This window comes from Rattus norvegicus, chromosome 1 (assembly GCF_036323735.1).
Source record: "Rattus norvegicus strain BN/NHsdMcwi chromosome 1, GRCr8, whole genome shotgun sequence".
Classification (NCBI taxonomy): domain Eukaryota; kingdom Metazoa; phylum Chordata; class Mammalia; order Rodentia; family Muridae; genus Rattus; species Rattus norvegicus.
Window position 1 is genome coordinate 21,129,206 of NC_086019.1, and position 12,413 is coordinate 21,141,618.

Here is a 12,413-nt window from a genome sequence, read left to right on the forward strand (position 1 = left end):
AACCAAACCAAAAACTCCATCATTCATATAAAGCAGCAGCCTACAGAATGGAAAAGGACTTTTTAGCAACAACTCATCTGATAAGGGACTAATGTCCAAAATACATAAAGAACTAAAAAGAGAAATAGATATCAAGTAAACAACCCAATTTAAAAATTGGGTGCAGATTTCAACAGAGAATTCTCAAAAGATGAAACTCAAATAGCTGAGAAACATTTAAAGCAATGTCCAATATCTTCCGGCATCAGGGACATGCAAATTAAAATTACTTTGAGTTTTCATCTTACAACTGTCAGACTGGCTAAGATCAATATTATCTTGGCAAGGATGTGGATTAAGGAGAACACTCATCCATTGCTGGTGGGGTGCAAATTTGTACAACCAGTGTGAACATCACTGTGGTGGTTCCTCAGGAAGGTAGGAATTAATCTACATGAAAATCCAGCTATATCACTTTGGGACATATACCCAAAGATATGTCATCTTATCACAGAGATGCTTGTTCAACCATGTTCATTGCCGCTCTATAGATTTATTGCTGCCAGAAATTGGAAACAACCTAGATCCCACTCAACTGATAAATGGACATAAAGAAAATGTATGTTTATAGAATGGAATGTTACTTAGCCATCAAAAATAAAGATTGGAAATTCACAAGTAAATGAATGAAACTAGGGGGTGGGAATCATCCTGAGTGAGGTAACCCAGACCTACAAAGACAAATAGGGTATGTATTCTCTTATTTGCAGATATTAGCTATTAAGTCAATGATAATCAAGCTACAATCTGTTGAAGCACAGAGGGTAGGTGTAGAGTAAGTGACAAGGGGGTAGAGGACAGATAGATCTCCCTAGGAAAGGGAGCTCTGGGTAGGAAGGGAAATTGGAAAAGGAGAATCAAGTGAAGAGAATGGAGAAGGAAAGAGAGGACAAGGGAGCAAATGGAGGAGAGATAGCTAACATTAAAGAACATATACATATATGAAAACAATCTAAACAAAATTGCCAAATAATGATGGAGACAGAATCCCCATTGACCATCCATCACTAAATGACGTTTCCAAGACCAGAAATAAGTTGTTGTCCAAAGGGGTCCCATGGGAACCCCCAAGCAACCCAGACTGTCGCTCCCCACAAGCTCACAGTAAGATCCTGTTGCTGAAGACAACACCTACACAACCCACTGAAAGCTGAGAATTCAAGCTGGTGCCTACACAGAGTCTTCACCCCCACATTCTAGCATCTCTGTCACAGTAAGGCCCTCTGCATGCTAGCGAAGGAAAAATGTAAACACTAACCAAGGTACAGGCCCTGTGATCGGCAATGTTGTCCTGCCTGTAAGATGTGCAAGAGCAATGGTGGCACAAAGGTTGTGGCAGTAACCAACTAATGCCTGATTTGAGTTAAGGCTCGCTCCATGATGTGTAACCCATACCTGACACTAATTGGGTGATCAAGATCCTGAGACTACATGACCCAGGGACCTAGGGTAAAACAAAATGCTACTGCTCTACTAAAAGATGTAGCAATAAAATGACTCCTAATGACATTCTGCTACGCTCATATGTCAGGGTCATGTTCAGCAATCATCAAAGAAGCTTCCTCCTGGAGCAAATGGGAACAAGTACAGGGACTCGCAGCCAGACATTATGCAGAGAGTGAGAGATCTTGGAATCTCAACGTTAAATGGGAGGTCTCCATCAAATCCCTCCTCTCAGGCTCAGGGAATCCTGTGGGAAAAGAGGCAGAGAGAGCGTTAGAGCCAGAGGAGATGGAGGCTCTCTAGACAGGATCAATGCTCATATGAACTCACACAGACTGAGGAGCACATAGCCCTGTGTGTGGGTCCTTTTGGTATATATTTTGGGTTCCAGCTTACTGTTCTATCATGGCTTTTCATGGGTTTCTGTCTCTCTCTGTTTCTTGTGGCTTTTCTGGGCTCTTTTCCCTCTGTTTTTTCCTACTTCAATATTTATTATAATATCAGATTGTATTATAGTATAATATTTTTTATTATACTTTAGAAGCCTGTTTGTTTTCTAGTGAGAGACAAAGGGGGGAGGGTGGAGACAGACGGGAAGGGAGATCAGGAGAATCTGACAGGAGTAGAGGAAGAGGAGCCCACGATCAGGATATAGTATATGAAAAACAATCTATTTTCAGTCAAGGCAGGAAACGAAACAAGGAAACAAGGAAACTGTCAATTATTAGCATTTTTCCAGAAATTTTTTTAAAAGACGTTCATATGTAGAAATGGGAGAAATTTTAGGAAGGCTTCAATTTAACCTACAGATCTCAGCAAGAATTCAATTTTCTCTCTTAGTTGATGAATCATAGGTGAACTTGTACATTCACGCCAGGCTTGCAAAGTGTTCTGAAAGATTGGAAGTAAGCTTCTGGTTTCGTTCCTGTTTGAGTTTGAGACAGGGTCTCACTAAGCAGGTTAAGCCAGATGAGGAGGATTGGATTGTGTTAAAGTTTTCCCGGCATCCATAGCCAAGAGTCATGTGCTGTGCTCTGCTTCTGTAAGTCACCTTTCTTCTTGTTTCTGCTAAAAACCTCTTCTTATTTTCACAGCCATTCTAAATGTATCTGCTCCACGTCTGTCAATAGGCTATGCTCGCTACTGAAATTTTCTTTGCATGGTCCTAGTTTCATAGGCTAAAGTTCAAACCCACAAAATAACACAGACAATGGGAGAGATAACCTCCAGACTACATTAGAAACTATGGGTCTGAGAGCAGCTTCACAGATCATGTGTTTGCACAAGTCTATAGCTACAATGAACCCCCATTGTCCGTGGCCATAATGAACCTCATTCTCCAATTCTGAGTGCTGCTTAATTTCCCAAAGGCCAGATTTCTGCAATCAACTCAGACTGGCACTGAACTCATTGTAATCCCCCTGCCTCTGCAGCTCAAGTGCTAAAATAACAGGCATAGCTGCTATGCCTAGCTTAGAGGTCAACATTTAAAACTCACCATTTATTACTAAACCCATTCCATTTGCTGCACTGTTGACAGGAGAAAGAAGACTCATGCTGGTCATTACTTTTAGTTGTTAATTATAAAAGTAATTGAATGTCAGTATAAAACTGGTAAGAAAAACGTGTGAAATAAAAGCTAGGAACTGAGGTGATAACTCAGTCAGTAAAATGCTTTTATGCAAGACAAGAGACTGAGTTTCATCCTCAGATTCCACATCAAAAAGTATGAGGGAAGCAGACATAGACTCACTAGGGCTGCCACTAGCTGGCCAGCCTACCCTAATGGATAAGGCTCATACAGGGAGACCCTGCCTCAAAACACAAGGTAGGTGCAGTAAAAGAATGACACTTGACGTTGTCCTCTGCCCTCCACTGCACACATATGTGCACCTTCACATCCCACACACATGAACACACACAGAGAAGAATCTCCCTACCCTCCAATTTATTTCCTGATCATAGCCTCCTGTGATCATTTTATGTTTCTTGATGTACCTTACATACATACATACATACATACACACACACACACACACACACACACACACACACACACACGGACGTGCACACATGCATACACATACACAAATGCATGCATGTACTTAAAAAGATGGAGTCACACCATACAAAATGGTCTATAACATTTTTCCATTAAGTTTTCTTCTTTGATACCTTTCCATTAGAAATTTACTATGGTATTTTTGTTAATGCAGCCAACACTAAAATCCATTGTTTTGTATGTATGTATCTAAGCTTTTTGCTCCTAAATGGATGAGCATTTATGAAAACACAAAATGAAACTTCGGGTGAGAATAGGCTAATGAACACGCTCTCTTTTCCGCCCTCCATCTCATTTCTCCTTGTCCTTCTTTGCTCCATCCATTCCTTCCTTTGTTCCTCCTTCCTTCCTTCCTTCCTCCCTTCCTTCCTTCCTTCCTTCCTCTTTCAATGCTGGATATCAAACCTAGGATCTTCATCCTGCTAGGCAACTCTATCCCAGATCATTCTTCAGGTCCATTTAGCAGATGTGGAATGATTGAGGAAGCAGTTCATTTGTCTGTCCATCAAACACCAGTGCTGGAAACTCTAGACAAAAATATAGCTCTCTACACGGCAATGTGTCAGTCAGTGACTTACTGCATGTGAGATAGCACCCCATGGGATTATAACACAGCTGAAAATCCCTAGCTCCCTAGTGATCCCATAGATGAAGGACAGACAAGAGGGAAGGGACTGTAGACCAAGGGAGAATGCACTAAGAAAATGCACAGTCAAAGGCCTAGCAGAAGCTTATATGGGATGCACCAGTTCTTTTAAAAATCTGACTACATCTGGGCTGTCAACATGGACTGACAGAGTAAAGGTTGAAAGGAGACAACCAACTCCTTCAAGTTGTCTTCTGACACACACACACACACACACACACACAGCCATACACACATGTCAACGAGGGTGCAGAGGGTACCTGGAAGAGAATGGGGGACAAGAGAAATGCGAAGAAGGACACCAAGACAAGAGTCTGATCAAGGCAACAATTTTATTTTTCCCAAGGCTGAATTTATACCATAACAGGGGTAACAGAGAGTGGGGGAAGTGGGAAACATTTACGCAGGACACAGTACTCGTGAGGTCAGCTGATGTCAACAGGATGCTGGTTTCTCAGAAAGGTTACAGGTCATATCATTGGGCATCCTGATGTCAGATGTATTTCTCAGCAAGGTCACAACTTTGTCATATGATTATTCATCCTGACCACCAGATTTGTATTAGTCTTCTGCAGCCGTCTGGGGATTTTCCATGAACCCAGTAGTACTTAACTCTAACTATACCACTAACATCAATAATGGAGGGTTTTAAGGGCATTGTTCCCAACATGTACACACATTCACACTATGGGGGAGGAGGAAGGGAAGGAGTGGGAGGGAGAGAGAAACCTATACACAGAGGTACACTAACAATCACAAATTAAAAGGAGTCACTTTGAACCTCAATGTTGGAAGAGTTTTATTAATGAATACCTGCTTGCAGGAAAATTGGTAATGAAGAAAAACAAACACAACAACATGAGACAGTTCTGAAAAGAGAGATACTTCGAGGAGAGCCCTGGGCAGGTCCCGCAGGAGGAATCAGAGGAATCAGAGGAATCAGAGCTAAGCAGGTGATAGCTCCATGTGGGATGACTGCTCCTGAAGTCTTTCAGTGAGACAGGCTGTGGGGATGAAGGACAGCAATAGGATCCTTAGACACATGGAAGCCTGGGCCACAAGTATGTCTGCCTTGGTTCTTAGCCCAGCCAGTTCAAAACTAAAATTAAAAAAATTTAAAACTGGCATGAGTGGAAGACCTAAGGAGGACATTTTTTATTACTTCTGCAGTGCACCTGTATTTCAAGCTGTTCCAAAGGAGCCCAGAAGTTGGAAATGGTAATTTTATGGAAAAACTGCCGTAAGTTACCATTCGTGTACTAGTCAAAGAAGAACTTCTATTGATGAAGTCAGTGTAGTCTGGGTGTGTGTTGACAGCAGCTACAATGCCCATTCAGCCCTACATCTTCACCTATGTCCTGTCGAGGGGCTGATTTATCCAGAGCCACTCTTCTCCTGAAAATGCACTCATGTTAGGTGCTCTAGAACAAGAGAGTCATCAGATACCTTTTGTGCTGTACTCTTAGCATGCTTTTCCTATGTTTACATAGGTTTAGGTGCACAAGTGTTTTATCACTGCTTTATAATGGTCTAGGGTCTGCAGGATAGTGGCATTTCTGTAGAGGCAGGCAGTCTAGGGAGAACAGGTGTGCCCACATATCGTAGGTGTGTGCTGTCAGCTAGACCATATGAGTTTGTTTAAAGGCACTTAGTAATGATCACACAACAGCACTGCCTATACAATGCCCCTTTGAAGAGCACATGCTCCTTGGTAAGCATTGCCTGACTCTCCTCATTTTCTATGTCTATCCTTTGTACATGCCACTGTATTTCCCCCCAAGTGATTCATTTTACTGCAATTAAAAGTTTTAAAATTAAAATATAATCACATCATTTCCTCTTATTCTCCCTCCATCTGTTCCCATATCCCTATAGCCCTTATATCCCCCCTCACTCTTTCTTAAACTTATAATATTTTAAAATTATTATCGCTACAAATACATAAGTGGATACATATATAAATACAACCTGTTGAGTCTATATAATATGGTTTGTGTATATATGATTCCAGGACAGATCACTTTGTATTAGATAACTAATTAGGGAATTCATCTCTAGAAGAGAATAATTCTTTCTTTATCAACAGTCATTGGTTGCTTACAGTTCTTGAGAGTGAAAATCTGTAACATTTCCCCCTTCCACATTAGCATATCTATTAATTTTACCATCTTTTTGTCTTATTTAGTATTTCAGGTCTTATATATTATTGAGGAACATGGATGAAGTGCCCCTTCCATTTCTAGGAGACACAATATCACAGCTGACTTCCTGGTCCTGTGACTCTTAGAATCTTTCTGCCCCCTCTCCAAAATGTTACCTGAGGTGCAGGATCTGTGTTGTACATACACCCAGTTGGCCTCCAAGTGGCCCATGTGTATCCAATGGGTTGGCTGCATTATGACTTGCTGTGGTTTTTTCTATTGTTTTAAATTTGCTGTGAAGAAAAGCCTCTTTGACCAGTGGTGAGAGTTACAATTATTTTCAGGTATGAGGATTAACTTTTATAATTCAGTTAGGAACCATGTGGTTTTAGTAAAGAGACAGTAGTCGATTCTCTTCTGAGATAGGTGACCTTTCTAGCCCCTGATAGTTAGCTAGGTTTCTAGTACAAGACAGATGCACTCCTGTTGTGTGGGCCTTAAGTCCAATTGGAAAGCTGTTGGTTACTGCCAAGACAGGAGTGCCACTATTGTACCTTTAGGACTATCTTTCTATTCTGGCCATCGTTATAGCTCATTAAAATCAAATAAACCTATTGCTTGCTTCCCTCTCTTGGTAGATTGCATATTACTTTTTGGTACTATGAAAGCTAGGCCACAGGAAGTAGACTTTTGGATTAATCCATATTACTCGTTAGGCTTTTTAAAAAAGTTATACAAAATCTTCTTTATATAAATTAAGTATAAAAATCTTGGAAAATTTCCTAAGGTCATCTCTAAGTAAACATAGATAGATAGCAGTTACTTGACCAACCATATAGTCATTTAGTGGGTTTGAAAATACTGGATTGTACAAACTCAGGATTTGGTTGAAGTAGCCTATCATGGAAAAGTACATTTTGCTTAGTTTAAATAGCAACTCTCTGCATCCCACTTTCATCTTTGTTAACACACACACACACACACACACACACACACACACTTTTTAAAATACAATTAAAATATGACACTTCCAGCACTCCTAGATGGGTGATGGTGGTGTGTGCCTTTAATCCCAGCACTTGGGAGGCAGAGGCAGGCAGATCTCTGTGAGTCCAAGGTCAACCTGGTCTATAGAGAAAGTTCCAGGATAGCCAGAGCTACACAGAGAAACCCTGTCTCAAAAGAAACACAAACACAAACCAAACCAACCCAAAAGCTCCATGACACGTCTTTCCTTAACTTTTCTTCACCAAAGAGATTTTACTAGATGAGATCATGACTTCAGGCAAAAGATAAATCCTACATGTAACTTTTAGCTATGGCCGAAATAGACCTGGTGATTACCTCCCAATAGAAAACAATGGAAGGCAACTCCTCAAAGTCAGTTGGATGTGACAGCATCATACACACATAAACCCGACAATGGAAAGGTATCAAGTTCTTCAAAGGCAGTGATGAGCATCTTGGAAGGTGGCCAGCACTGAGACTTGGACGAGTAAAGAACGTCGAGCTTGGAAACCTTCAATTACAAGTTTTATACCACCAATTACACATGATCCATTTTAACACAAAGATAACAATTGTAACACACACACTGCCTGCGAAACTCCTGTACAGAAAGCTTCATGGTTTGGAATGATTCTTCTGACATTATGTAGCATTGGTTAAGGAATAGTAAAAATTAATAATAATTCAAGATATTAATGTAAAACATGGATTCCAGCCCATTTTCCCTACTTAGTGAATACTTACTTTTCCTCATCTGTACCTTCTCTCTCTATTCCTGTCTTCAAATCCCTAAGTTGAGTTGCCATCTTCCTTTAGAAGAATGCAAGATTTCTTCTGCTTCTGAGGTCTTTGCCCTTCCATCCTTCCTCTCCATTGCTATGGAAGTTCATTGTGATGGTTCCTGATTCCTCCATAAACCCTCCCACTCCTCAGCCTGGAAGACAAGGCTCTCTGTGGGCAAGTTCCCACCTGCCTTCCTACTCTCCCTTTTGTACAATCACTCCTGGCTTGAATTCTCCCTCTTCAGCCATTGCCATCAGCCCTTTGAACATGCCCCCACTGGTTTTTCCTCCGGGTTGCCTGCACACTTTTTTATACCTCCTTATATTCAAAGTCAGTCTTGTATCTTTATGTCTTTGGAACTGGAATTCCTCAGTGTTAGCCCTTTCTTTTGCCATTGTAACCCAATACCAGGCCAGAAGTAACTTTAGGGGAGCCTAATTTGGATCATGGTTTAAGGCTATCTCAGGAAGCCACAGTGGCAGGAGAATGAGGCCACTGGTTACCTGACTTGTTACATTCATAGTCAGAAAGCTGAGAGAAGAGATGGGAATGCTGGCACTTAGCAAACATCTTCCTTCCTTTTTATTCAGTTTAGGTCACAAGCCCCTGAGACAGTGCTACATCTACAGTGGATGTTTTTATTCCTTCATTAAGCCTCTCTAGAAGCTAAATCACTCACACACCAGAAGTGTTTTTTATTAATTATTAATCCAATAAAATAGACACCGAAGATTCCAGTGCCCCTTACCTTATATCACCATTATGTGTACTTCTTGAGTCAGACTTCACAATGTAATGACTTGTTTATGGAGAGATCCAACTCGTACAACATACATGGGGAAATGTTGGGAGCAATGCCCTTGAAGCCCTCCATTATTGATGTTATTATTATGGTTAGAATTAAGTATGACTGGGTTCATGGAAAATCCCCAGCCAGCTGCAAAGACTAATACAAATCTGTTGGTCAGGATGAATAATGATATGATAAAGTTCTGACCTTGCTGAGAAATACATCTGACGTCAAGATACCCAATGTGATGACCTGTAACCTTTCTGAAAAATCAACATCCTGCTGACCAATAGACATGACAAACCTGTGATCTTTCTGACATCCTGTCAACATCAGCCAATTCCCTGACCACACAAATACTGTGTCCTTGGCCTACATAAATGTTTTATACTTCCCCCTCCCTCTGTTACCCCTGTTATGGCATAAACTCAGCCTTGGGAAAAATAAAATTGTTGCCTTGATCAGACTCTTGTCTTGGTGTCCTTCGTCGCGTCTCTTGTCCCCCGTTCTCTCCCAGGTACCCTCAGCGCCCTCGTTGGCAGGAAAAATCCAGATATTTCATATAAATGCTCTCCGATTAATGGATGAATAACGTAGAACCGAAACTCTACATTCCTTTATAAGCGTGTTTCCTTTGGAGGAGAGGTTAGACTGGAGGAATGCTTAGCCTTTTGTATATTCACATTTTTTTTTGCTATCTGGGCTTTAAAGAAATTGACACTCTGAGTGTCGAATAATCTCTGAACACTGAAGAAGGAGACTTGGGTTCCAGCCAGGGCCCAGCATTGTTATGTGATGTTGAATTGGGAATTTGCTTGATTCATAAAAAAAAAAATCACTTGAAGGGACAAGACAGAGCTCACATAGATATTCTACAAGTATTTGCCAGTAGCCTTAAAGTTCAAATAGTGCCCAAAATAATATCTGGCTTACTCAAGTTCACATTAACTCTAGTTTTCATCCCAAAAATAATTGTCCCCAGACTACTGGTTATACAGTGATGAGTGACTTCCAATAACAAAGGGCATGAAATGGCTATATTGTAATGGAGCATATCATTGAGTTTAAAGTTTGTTTTGAAAATGGGTGTGTCAATATTTCCTCATGTTTCCAGAGAGATGTGTAAAGGGGTATTCCTAGAGATTTTTAATGGTGTGACTTAAACTGGCACTCTATTTTACCAACATTGTGGCCTAATTAGTGTAACTGGTTGCTCATTTACAAAGTCAGCAGTATGTGTGTACCGATTTCTGTTAGCTGCAGAATTAAGACAGCCAGATATGTATAAGCCTTTGTGAATTCAAACCACCAAGTCATCTTTATCATCATTTTATTTAATAAAACAGACCTAATGTAATTATCACCAATGATCTCATCTTTCTTATTCTAAATCATAAGTACATGTGGAAAAAAACCCCAGTGGAATAAAAATCGGATAGGACTTAAAGTTTAGTTGTATAAACTAATTGGAAATGACTGTATTTGACTGAGTAGAAATTGAAGCCTGAATTGTTTTCACAGTAAATTTTCACCTTGCCTGTGTATCTTACTGTAAGCTTGTCCTACCTCCATTCAGGAGATGGTGCTCACATGTGACCAAGAGATTTGTTGCACGTCTGGTACACGGAAGACTGAGAGATCTAAAACTGCTATAAGTTATCAAAGTCGGGTGACAAAAACTTACAATGACTATTAGAACTTTATGGATGAGGCTAAAAATACTCAGGATAGTCAGTACAAGTTGGGATCGCAACCTAGTTGTTTGACACAAGATGGATGAACTGTGTCCTAATGCAGAACTTCCAAATTACAAAGGGCACACCAAACTAAAACTACTGAGAATTACTGCCTTGCAAAATGTGGTTCGAGAGGGTTGTGCTAGGCATCATAGGATCTCAGCTATTCTCTATCCAATGATGTCAAGGATAGATAGATCACACTAAGCAGCCAGGCACCAACCATCAAGGCCTGGTTCAGGACCAAGGACAGCAGAACAAGTGGCTCATCATTGCTGCTGTGTTACCCACTTTTGTGTCAGTTCTCTATTTTATGAGAACAGAATCTAATCACAACACACATTATGAGTGTGTGTGTGTGTGTGTGTGTGTGTGTGTGTGTACAACTATGTGTGTTGTTGCTGACCATGTGGCAGTTGTCCAGTTCACAAGTACATATCTGTCTAGAGAACAGAACTGGGACCTAATAAAGGAAAATGTGTCCCCTTAGAAATCTTGTGTCCCTCAGACATAAAAATCTGATCAGCTTGTTTCTATCACAGAACTAATGCTGAACTTACAATGTGCCTAACTACGAGCTTGGTGTTGCATCTACCTGAGGAGAGTAGCACCCTTGATTGCATGCTTGTTTACATCTGCTGCTGCTGTTGCTGCTGCTGCTGCTGCCGCCGCCGCCGCTGCCGCTGCCACCTCCTCCACCAAATCCTCTAAAGAGTGATAGTCAGTGTGGCATGGTGAAACAACCTGAGGAAATGCTGTTTGGAATCAAGTGAGTATAGTCTGTTAAGATCCATATGCCCCCTCCCCTGCCCCCCACTTCCCTTGCATTTCTTCTGTTTACATCTGTATTTCAAGGATAAAGTCAGAAAGGGCATTTTCTCATTTGACTTTTTCTTAGCCCCTGCTTTGAAGTGTAACAGGGCTGCCAGAGATGTAGCACGGGGGCTTTCAGATTATCCATTTCACAGCATAGTCAAAGTAATTCAGGCCAAAGATTAGCAGGGAATCTCCTCTTCATTTCTGCTTTCATGTTCATGCTAGGGTCTTTCTTCTGAGGTCTGAGGACAGTATAGTCTGTATTTGTGACAGAAGTGGGTTAATGTCACCCAAACTGTCTAACAGTTTCTATCATATCCTTATACCTGAACTGCTTAAAAATATCCATGAAGGGCTGGGGAGATTGTTAAGAGCACTTGGCGCTTTTCCAGGAGACTCAAGTTCAGTTTCCAGTACTTCTGTTGGGCATCTTATAACTATATGCAATTCTAGCTTCTGCAACCTGGCCTCCTCTTCCTGCTTCCATGAACACCTGTACACAAATGACTCAGGCTCACAACATCCATAAATTATTTTTAATTTTAAAATCCCAATTATCATACTTTCTCGTTCCAATGTATGTTCGCTTAACCCATTAAAATTCCTCATCACTCATCAGGCTTTGAATATTTGTATTTATATCCTAGTTATATTCTATTTATATCATATTTATGCCATACTGAGTGAAATGTTGACCTTCATGGAAATATTTTCTCATTACTTCTTTATATCTTTTATTCCCATAGCGTTAAGCAAGTGTGGTGAGTGGATATGTGCTCAATTAAATGTCCTGAATATATATAGCAAACCAGAAGAATCTCATATATATTATTTTAACTTTTAATGACATTAGGTATTTTTTCTGCTTAAGAAGCAAGAGAATTTATACTCAAAAATCAGGCTTCAATTAGAGAGAAGAGTGCTTTCTCTTTACTCTGTACTCATGTAA